General features: G+C 35.8%; 1 pseudogene; it reads right to left on the bottom strand.

Moving 5' to 3' along the window:
* Positions 1-3,756: 3,756 nt before the first annotated feature.
* Positions 3,757-7,626, bottom strand: LOC139875073 (disease resistance protein RUN1-like; annotated as a pseudogene).
* Between the last annotated feature and the right edge of the window lie 4,098 nt (positions 7,627-11,724).

Genomic DNA, 11,724 nt, shown 5'->3' on the forward strand with positions numbered 1-11,724 from the left:
CATCATAGACTAGATACTCCGAGAGAACATTATTGGTTAAGTTAATAATGAGTTGATCATACGAGTCAGATGGACTCTGAAGTAAAAGTTCAGCACGTTCTTTTGGCTCTTTATTGCAACTTAATGAAGCGAGTTGAGAAAATAGAGTATTCAAAGAATTAATGTGCTCATTAACTGAAGTAGATTCATTCATGCGTAGCGCATAAAGTTTCCTCTTAAGGAATATCTTGTTGTGGAGTGATTTGGTCTCGTACAATTTTACGAGGTGATCCCAAATCTCTTTCGCCGTCTTCTTTTCTTCTATGCTAGACAAAACGCCGTCTGCTAGTGCCAGATGAAGATTTGCGATAGCCTGACCGTCCATCTCTTCCCATTTTTCATCAGTGACTTCGGCGGACCGTCCACTGATAGCTGCCAAACACTTATCCTTTCTCAGGATAGCTTTCATCTTTAGTTTCCATAACGAGAAATTACTCCCGTTGAACTTTTCAATTTCAAATTTCGTAGACATTGCTATAATCACAATCTTCTTTTCGACAATACTATTTTTCTAAGAAATAGTACCCGGGAACTTTTATCGAGTGAAATTAATCTTACTTATTTTCTGATGTGGACGATCCACTCCCGTGGCAACCACAGAGCATACGATAAGTAGATTAATACACACTAGATATTAGAACCTTAGATCTGATACCACTTGTTAAGAAAAGCGACACCGAATTATAGCAAACCGCTAGTAATAATTGAAATAACGACAATAATAGGACACTGAGATTTAACGTGGAAAACCTCAATAGGGTAAAAACCACGGGCAAGGAAAGAAACGTTTCACTAATAAGAAAAATAGGAATTACACTTTCTCTCTAATTACAAGGATAAGTATCAATCTTTATATCTCTTGTAATTAGGAGACTAAACACTCAAACTCTCTATTAACTCTTTTAGTATAAGTATGAGAATGTGTTTTTGGGATGCATGAATAAGCTTATGTCCATCTCTATTTATAGTAAGAGATATGGAGTTGGTGAAGTATGAAAACATTTTAAAGCCTCCATTGTAATAGCTTTCCCACAATATACATGTGCATGTTGACCATAGAATTCACCAACCATCCACCTTCCAATATAATATTTCAACAGCATTGAGATGGAGGGCATAGACCCTATGATATTAGAGTAATGTGTAGGTTTTGTTATTATTAATTTGTCAAATGGAGTTTAAAATTGATTCTTTGAAATATTAATATTATTACGTGTCTGAATACAGTAGATAAGCAGAATGAAGTTAGGATCTTTTTGAGGGATGAAAAGCTGGGGTTATATGCTATTTTGGAGACTCACCTAAAGATTAATACAATAGGTGAAATATGTGGTAAAGTGTTTGGAAGAAGAGAATGGATGTCCAATGTTACTCATAGACTCATAGTAATAATAGCAAAGAAAAAGTATTTATATACTATAAGGAAAATCTCATATTTCTCCCTCCTAAACCCATAGTTACATATTTCTCCAAAGAGTACAAGGATTTTAATGAAGTCAATTATTATAAAGGTCAATTATTATAAAGGAAAGATAAATAAAGGAAGGATACTCAATTTTATGTTAAGGTTTGGAGTCTATCTCAAAAGACATAATAATTTTATTCTAATTATTTTTTGCTGAAAAACGGAAACCATATAACTAAAGTCCCTTAAGGATGAAGTAGACAAACAAGGATACACGACTAGGATCGAGAACAGTAAAACAACTCTAACAAACGAGCTCTCGCTAACTACAACCGATCCTAGCCAACAAAACAACAAAGCCACACACAAACCAAACAAACTATAAACAACAAAGAGAACCTGGGGCACCAACACAAAATTAGAAAAAACAACAAACAAAAAACTTACAAAGAACTACCTAACACTACTTACTCTTCTCGACTGCACAATTGCCTTTCTGGCTCTTGATAATCGGTTTAACTACCACGCCATCAACTTGAAGACGATTGACACCTTTACACAAACCATTGACAAACGAGTCGGAAAAACATTTAACGCACCCGTACCAATACGCGTAACCGATGTCGATGACGGAGGAATCACCCCTTCATTGACCAACCCTGTTAAAAAACCATCGTTACCGTTCGACACCTTATTCAAAACCGACTTACCATCTTCATGGACAACCACGTGATCTTCTTTAAACGAAATTTGTACCGCTTCTCCAAAATCGACGTCGTCCTCGTTATCTTGTAAACAAAATGAATTATAGTCAACTCTTTTAACTTTAATCTTACTCGGTCCTCTATCGACATAGCCTTCGACATCTTTACCCCCAACAAATTCACCAACTTCGATCCCACCACCATTGCACTTCGACATCCCATTGGATAACGAGTCCATACATGAAACACCCATTTGCTTGTTACCACCAATCAGAACATCACAATAACCACCATCATTGATATTACCATCATTTATATTAGAAGCAACATCTTGTTCAAGCATTCTTTCAACATCACCTTTCATTATCTCAGAATGATTAGCCAATTTATTAACCATATTACAAGGCCTCCAAGAAGAGGTATAACTCTAAGGACCAAGAATATGCGGTCTGTTGGAATTGCAATCAAAATGGTCACTTTAGCACTCAATGTAAGAATCCGAAGGCATATAAGCTATGGTGAACTTCACTTCCGGAGATACGGATGATGCTTTGGTGTGTTGTGTTGAAAATTTGATTGAAGTTTGGATCATGGATTCGAGTGCATCATTCCACGCTAATCCTAGCAAGGAGATGATGAAGAATTTCATGACATATCGAGGGAAGGTGAGATTGGCGGATGACAAACGTTTATACATAAGAGGCATTGGAGACGTTGTTTTGAAGCCATCCCATGGATCTGATTGGTCAGTTGGATGAAGATGGTAGTCATACTACCTTTGGTGATCGCAAGTGGCCAGTCGTAAGGGATGGTCGTGTCATGGCTTCGGGACATAAAAGGGGGAATTAATACATGGTCGAGGTATTCGATGATGATGAGGTCAATGTGATGAGCAATGTAGGGGTCGATTCTACTCTATGGCACCGACGATTAGGGCATATGAGTGAAAAATGCACTCAATTGGTACATAACTTACCAAATGTATGTGTCAAACTTTCATACATAACTTAAAAAGTTCTTTTTATATATAAAAAGAGCTACAGATAAATGATGTAAAAGGCCAAGGGTAAACCTTGAATTTTGATCATCTTTCATGTCTATATTACATAGATCGAGATTTAGTTTGGCCAGTAAGGCACCTGCGGATATAGCTGATAATAAAGAGATCCCCAAAGAGGCTTTAGAAGGTAATCATTTGAATATAGTTTAGCAGCAGAGATATCTCGAGTGATGATATGATTCCAAGACTTGTAATAAGCCAACGTATCATCTTTCTTGTTTTCGTCACCATACACAAGGCTAATCGCATACTCCCTTACATCTGCATATTCTTTTTCATTAGTGAAATATTGAAAATTCCACATTTGACTGTAACCAAGTTTTGCACTGACATGAACACTAATTTCATCTCCGTCCTCAAACTCATTTTTCTCGAACATCCAATGGATGAACCATACTCTAACTTCATTAGGTTCTGAGAGAATATATGTCATAGGTTGGTATATCCAGGAGCGGTTCTTTGTCAAATTTCTTATTGCGATTCTTGAAGGAGCATCCATACGGGGGTCAGAGATCGAATATGAGATGCACACATTTAGCCCACGGATCCTACAATTCTTTGGATCTGATTGTAAGGTAACTGATGATGACCCGTTGCTTCGATGAGTGAAGGACTTTGGAACCTCTTGGCCTTTAAGATATGTGCTGAATATTCCATGTTCATAAAGCATCCGTAACATCCATTTTTTGTTGATTAGCTTCGATCACTTCCATTTAATTAACATGGGAGCGAAGGGAATTAAGAATAGATAAAGAGACGTGTACCTGTGCTGATTGTGTTTTTCTTGGGACATAGGACATTCCCAGAGTACCTGACATACATAGTGATGAAAATTCACATATTCTAAATTAATCTAGCCCAAACTACGAAGTATCACTTCGTCAATTTCTGACATAGCTTGCATTTTGAACTTGTCATGAATCTCAGTCAAAGAATATATATCAGAATAATAAATATCCCTATGTTCTACTGACATCTCTGGATAAAAAGTTACTTCTTCCAGTGTTTCACAGTGATCGATTTGCAACCCATATATTGTGTTCGGTGCACACAAAATTGTCTTCAGCATTTTGCAATCATTTAAATTGAGATACTCCAGCCTACTTAGGCTTCTCACACAATCGGGGAGGGAAGTAATTGGATTACCACATAAATACAACTTCCTTAATGCTGATAGGCCAATAAAATCTACCGGAAAGGATTCGTTAAACAAATTACTATTTCTAAGTGATAAACTTACTAGAGATTTCGGTAACGAAACTGAAAATGACTTCACACTTCTCGGTATAGCCTCCACAATGTTCATATTGTCAGCCTCAAACACCTCTAGTGACTCCAAATCCTTCATCTCAACAGGAAACTCACAAAGATTTATACACCTATTTAACAATAGTTTTCTAAGATTGTTTAATTTTCCTATGCTCCGCGGAAGCTTTTTCAGCCGATGTCATTCACTCATATTTAGGACTACAAGTTTATCACAATTCCCAATTGATTCACAAACCTCAACCAAATTTATACACCCTGCGAGTGTCAACCTCTCAAGTACAGGGAACATGGAGAAGCTACCCACAGTAAGAAGCTTAGAACAACCAGTGAGATTAAGAAACTTCAGTGACTTGAGCACCTGTTGAATGAAAGATGTTTGTTAGTGTTACAAGATAACTACATACTACTAAAAGGAAAGATCAATCTAGTACCTTGGGCTTGATCCAAATTTGTTGTAGATTGCTATTAGACATGTCAAGACCAACGAAATTATCCATTGGAAAGTCTGAAGGTATAAATCTCAATGGAAATCCATGCATGCACAACCACCTTAAACCTTTAGGAAAATTCTTGTATGATCCAGTGATTTGTACATAGTTGAGTTGTAACAGTCTTAAGTTACACATCTTACTAAATGTAAGGGTCTCAAAGACAACTTGTCGACTATCACTAGGGGAACATAAACTTAAAATCCAATCGATGAATGGAAATGATCTAAAGTTGATGTAGTCGTCTACCCCACTTGATCCGGTTGAAGTCACATCCTCAAATGCTTTCATGTCAAGGATAAGACCTTTAATTTTTGTTGTTCCCTAGAAAAGGAATAGCAAGACATAAAAGATGTAATTAATATATACATAACACAAAATTCTTAAAGAATGTATTTATGTACCATTAACAAAATTGATAATTACCTTTTTCTCTTGCAACGCTGTTAGGATCTCATCATGATGCCATAACAGACTTCGTTTCCATGGCTTTTCACGTGATTCTTGATGGACTACATATCTCCCCAAATCTTGAAGAAGCTGATGCATCTGTAAATGTTTAGTTAATGGGCATACTGTAAGAAGGCATCTGTTGGTGAGATTCTTGATCCCGGATGATCTGCATATACCACATGCTTTTAGTATTTCTTCACAGAACTCTTTATCTTCTCCAACGAAAAAGCAAGCAATGAACTTGAAGAGTTCCTTGTCCATTTCATGGGGCAATGAGTCAAAACTTATTTGCAGCACCCTTCCAACTTCATGATTAATCTCTTTACTTAGCGATTCTAAGATATCATCCCATGTAGCGTCTTCATTACGTACAGAACTACCGAAAACTTTAAGAGTCAGAGGATGTCCATTGCAATACTTTGCAACCTTCATCATGTCTTCTTTGTCATCTTCGTTGGGTTCATTGCGTCCGAAGGCATGCCAACTTAAAAGCTGTATTGACTCTTCCCAGTCTAACCCTTCAAGCAAGAGCCACATATACTTCGGTGGAACTTCTGTTTCAAACAACCTACATCTTTTTGTTATTGATCCATCTTTGGATGTTATTATTAATTTGCTTCCAGGATGAAGGCCTTTCGTCCCTATTAGCGCATCCAGTTGCTCAATTTTACTGATACCATCAAGGACAAGAAGAGTTTTTTTCCTATGAAGTATTTTTTCAATCTTATAAGTGCCCACATTAGTATCGTGTATGTCCATCCAATTTCCATCTTGAAAGTCTTTAAGGAGCTGTTTTTGTAAATCAAGCATTCCATTTGTCGATGTACACCTCCTTTCTATATCTTCAAGAAAGCAGCTTCTTTCAAATTCGAAATAATGCAACTTAAAAATATAGTCTGCTAAGTATGTCTTTCCAATCCCAGCCATCCCCCATAGTGTGAGAACTTGGGTGTTATATGAGGAATCATCTCTCAAGAAATTTTTTACGATATCAATGACATACTTCATCCCAATCATGTGTGGAATATCACTTCGTTTGTGTAGATCTAATCTGCTGCTGATCTCTTTCACAATTCCTTCTATAAGTATCGTCTCCAACCTGGTAATTTTTTTGAATATATTAAAAAAGTTTTTTTTGTTTCGAAATAATATTAAAATGTTAAGGCTATGTTTGGCAAAGTATCTTAGAAGGTGATAAAAATTGTAGATAAAATTTGTTAGCTGGTGCTTTTACTTCGACGTAATAAATTATAAGTACACTTTAAGTGGAAGTATTAGATGGTAAACACTTTAAGTGTTGTAAGCTTACAATAGTAATTTACATTATAAAAACTTGTAACTCAAGCCTACAGAAATCTAGACCAACCTTCATGCACTGTGATGATCTTTACAAAATATGTAGGGTTGATAATAGCATTGTGGGTTAGATGTCAAAGAAATAATTTATCTTTATCATCGTTACCCTTTTAGGACATGAATCCATGATGCTTTTATTAGTACACCTCTATAATACTACTAGGCCAACGGCTAGCTTATATGAAAGTTTAAGCCTTATAACTAAATGGGTAAACAGATGAGGATTTCTCATTTCAGATTATCAGTCCGCGAGTATTCCCAACATATTAAAAACTGCTATGGAATTATAAATATTATTTACAAAAAGTTTACTATCAATTAGAAAAATGGAGCTTTTTAATTACCTTCCCCGTGCATCCTTCCCTTTTAAATCAGCAACTTCAGTAAGTGCTTTCTTCCATTGACCTATCTTTTGAGCCAATTGACTTTTCTTCTCTCAGTCTCCATCCTCTGTTTATGCTTTTCCATCGCATCCCCAAAGCTGTTTTGTTGTTTCCTGACATCAGTGGGATTAACGTGATAAAAGATGGGGATAACAATTTGGTTACACTTCGTACGTTGTTCCAGGATCAATACAAGTTCATCAAGGCACCATGTGGATGAAGCGTAATCCTTGGACAACACGATAACAGAAGATCTCGATGTTTTGATCGCACTCACCAATTCTTGTTTTAATTCTTCTCCCGTTTGAATCTCAGCATCATCTAAAAACGTATCGATAGAGGCATCAACCAAAGCCTTGTGTAGGTGATCAATGAAACTATAGCGAGTATCAGCACCTCTAAAACTTAGGAAGACATCATAAACACAACTGGGTGAAGATTGTTGGGATATTTCTGTGATCTTAACCATAATGATTAAAAGTATGAAAATAATTGATACAAAATTGAGTATGAAATGAAGTCACAGGTACATAGATGAATGCATGATCTGAGAGACTAATGACTTATTCAGAAGTCTACTTTCATTTTATAATGTAGTTGGATCAGATAATGCTTTTCAATGTTTTAATACTGCTATTCAATTGTAATTACAAAATTTGACAGTTGATATCTTTCATTTTCATTTAATGTACTTGGATTAAAATAATTATGTGGACTTTTCAAATGTACTATAACAAAGACTTCTTCAAAAAACTAATTTCATATTATATATTGTTGAAGAATAGCGTGAAAAGTTTAAATAATAAATCGTGGGTTTGAAGTGTTTGAACTGACGTTGTAGAACCTTAAACGCATACTATTAAGAACACATTATTAGCTGACTTACGTCAACATACTCATCATTTGAGTAAAATACTCACACATTTGAGTACAATACTTACACATTTGAGTAGCATAATCACCATCCCGGGGTAAACTATACACCTAGTATACCCGTTCACCATTTACCGTTAAAAGAGTCAAAGTAGTTTTTGCCTTGCCAAAAGTACATGATTCAGTTCAGTAACCATATTTTCAGCAGGTGGGCCCTATTTAATTTCGTAAATGTTTATACACTGCAATTGTTTTTTTTTTTTTTTTTTTTTTTTTTTTTTTTTTTTTTGTTTTGTTAACAATAGTTGTAGCTTAATATTAAGTTCTAATTCTAATTGAATTTGAAAATAATAATAAACATTGATACTTTAAAGTTGGAATAATATGAATACAAAATCCTCGCTTAACTATAACTTGTACTGGTTGAATTTTTATGTTGTCAAGTGTTTCCATAAGGTAATTAACTGACATGATGCACAAATTGCAATTTTTTTTTTATTTCCTTAAATTGCAATTTTTTTTATTTCCTTTTTGCAATTCATATACATATTATCTGGATATGATTATTTGCCTGTTGAAATAATAGATTTTTGTGATACTATTCATATCGAGAGTTTGCTTATTGATTGAATGGTTTGATTTTGAAAAGCAATATCTAATTCTAAATATTTGCATTTGTCATCCAAATATATTGTATTATCTTTAGAACGAGTAGTTTAGTCACATGGTCTGATCAATCAAAATAGCTCTAGTATGTCGTACTGATTTATTCCAATTTGAAAATTGCAGTCTTTCAATAATGCACAGACGTGTAGTAACTATAGAGGTATAAAGTTACTTAGCCATACCATGAAACTATGGGAGAGAGTGATTGAGACTAGGCTTAGACGCGAGACAAAGGTGTCAGAGAATCAATTTGGGTTCATGCCAGGACGCTCCTCGATGGAGGCAATTCACATTATTAGAAGTCTTATGGAGAAGTATAGAGAGAAACAACAGAACCTACACATGGCTTTCTTAGACTTGGAAAAAGCTTATGATAGTGTCCCACGAGAGTTGATTTGAAAGATCCTTAATGGTAGAGGTATCCCAAGTACGTATATAAGAGCTATTATGGACATGTACCAGGGGGCGAAAACTCGCGTTCGGACGACAGTAGGATACACAGAGTATTTCCCAGTAGAAGTAGGTTTACATCAAGGATCTGCTCTTAGCCCTTTTCTTTTCACTTTAGTCTTAGACGACCTGTCTCATAGGATACAAGGGAGTATCCCTTGGTGCTTGATTTTTGCCGATGATATTGCCTTAGTATCGGAATCCCAGGATGAGCTAAACAGAAGGCTGGAGCAATGGAGGAATGCCCTGGAACAAAATGGACTTCAGATTAGTAGACTTAAATCGGAGTATCTTAGATGCGACTACGGGAGGATCGAAGATCACAATGATACTGTGGATATTCGTATTGGGGATCAGGTCTTACATCCACAGGATTCCTTTAGATACTTAGGATCAATGCTACACAAGTCGGGAAGGATAGATGAGGATGTGTCTCACCGTATAAGAGTAGGATGGTTGAAGTGGAGAGCTGCGAAAGGGGTTTTGTGCGACAAGAAGATACCCCTTAAATTGAAGGGGAAATTCTTCAAGGTAGCGATTAGACCGGCCATGTTGTACGGATCGAGTGTTGGCCAATGACGAAGGCCCAAGAGAGGAGGATGGAGCTGGCAGAAATGAGGATGCTTAGGTGGACGTGTGGTAAGACCATGTTAGACATGATACCTAATGGAATTTTTAGAAAGAACTTAAAAGTTGGGAATATCGTCAACAAGATGAGAGAAGGACGACTTAGATGGTTTGGCCATGTAAGGAGGCGGCCACCCACAACACCGGTCAGGAGAGTGGAAGCCCTCACGGTTGGCGGCGTAAGGAGAAGAGGTAGACCTACACGTAGGTTGGAGGATAGACTGAAGCTTGACATGAAGGAGCTTTTATTGACCGAGGAAATGACTTCTGACAGAAATTTGTGGAGGAGTAGAATTAGGATTGATGACTAGGTTGTATATATATTTTATTTTATATTCTTATTTTTTAATTTTCTATTTAGTTTTATATATTTTTATCATATGCCTTTTTGCTTACTTGCTTTTTTGCCTCATACATGTTTGTATTACCATGTTTTTTTTTTTCAACATACTAATACTTATTGTAGCATATCCCAACATGTTGTGTGCATTACATTATACTTATTTACATGCCTTATTGCACTATACCGTTACATGTTGCATTACATTATATTGCATTTAAATTACACGTATTTACATGCTACATGTCTTTATGCTTACATAGTATACTTATATGTTTTATACCGCATATTATAACTACATGCTTTATACCTACATGCTTACATACACATTTTAAACTTACATGGCTTGTTATACTTGCATATTTGAGACTTACTTTTTTCACTTATATGTTCTTTTACTTTACTTTGTTACATGCCATATTTACCTTTACATTTTCCATGGTAAGGTTCCTTTTATCTACTTTACTTTACTTGCATTTAGTTACTTCACTTAACGGATTTCATGGTTCTTCTGGCCGGAGGTCCTTGGGAAGCAGCCTCTCTGCCCTATAGTATAGGGAGGGACGACTTCTTTTACCCGCGGACCGATAGGTATCCGTGGGGGGAGGAATGACTGCCCTTTTACTCTAGGGTAGAGGAAAGACTGTCTACATCTAACGTCCCCCATACTCCACTTTAGTGGAATTGGGTATTGTTGTTGTTGTTGTAGTCTTTCAATAATGCAAGTGAAGTTCTTGCGCTGTTTCTTTCGGCAAGTAACATTTGCTTCTTCGAACTTAATCTTTTCATATCAGAAATATGTCAGGCCTTTATGACAAATTGTATCATGTGTTATTCATCCAATTCAAAAGCGACGAGCTAGGAAGATGTCCATCTTTTGTCTGATATATTTTTTAATAAAAGGTAAGTTAAGATGCCATTTGATATAATATTGCTATTAAAGTTGTAATGTTTTGTATGTATGAAATTATTACCCACTTTAGTCACTTATAGTTTCCAACTTATTGCAGTAACAATCTTATTGTTTTGACTGGAGCTGGGATAAGTACAGAGTGTGGAATACCTGATTACAGAAGGTAAATCGTTGATTGTTACAATAAAACGAGAATGGGTCGATTCGGTTCATGTTCATCTTTTTATCAGGTCAAATTGTTAATGAAAAACAGAATTTGTAAATAGAACGGGTCAAATGGGTCAGATAGGTAGAAAGCCGCCAACGTATTTTTAACGCATAAAATCTTCTAAATCATTTTATCAAAGTATTATTATTTTTGAATAATTTGAGTATGTTTATTGTATCGACACACTGATTACTGACTGAAAAAGGTTTGGAAAACAAGTGTTTGAAGTCAACCCAACTTGAAACATACCATTTGGGCCCATCAACTGACTCATCCATTTTACAACCTCTGATATATTGAAATTCATGAATGGACATAATCTGTTTAGCAATGCTTTCTATAGTTTGTACAGTTATGCTTATATCAAATTCATTCATAACTTTGCAGTCCAAATGGAGCTTACAATATTGGTTACAAGCCAACCCTTCATCAGGTGAAATGAAGGCGTTCAGTTATTAATTGCATTTTTCTAGAAATTGACTATTTATCA

Source organism: Rutidosis leptorrhynchoides, chromosome 11, assembly GCF_046630445.1.
Source record: "Rutidosis leptorrhynchoides isolate AG116_Rl617_1_P2 chromosome 11, CSIRO_AGI_Rlap_v1, whole genome shotgun sequence".
Lineage (NCBI taxonomy): Eukaryota > Viridiplantae > Streptophyta > Magnoliopsida > Asterales > Asteraceae > Rutidosis > Rutidosis leptorrhynchoides.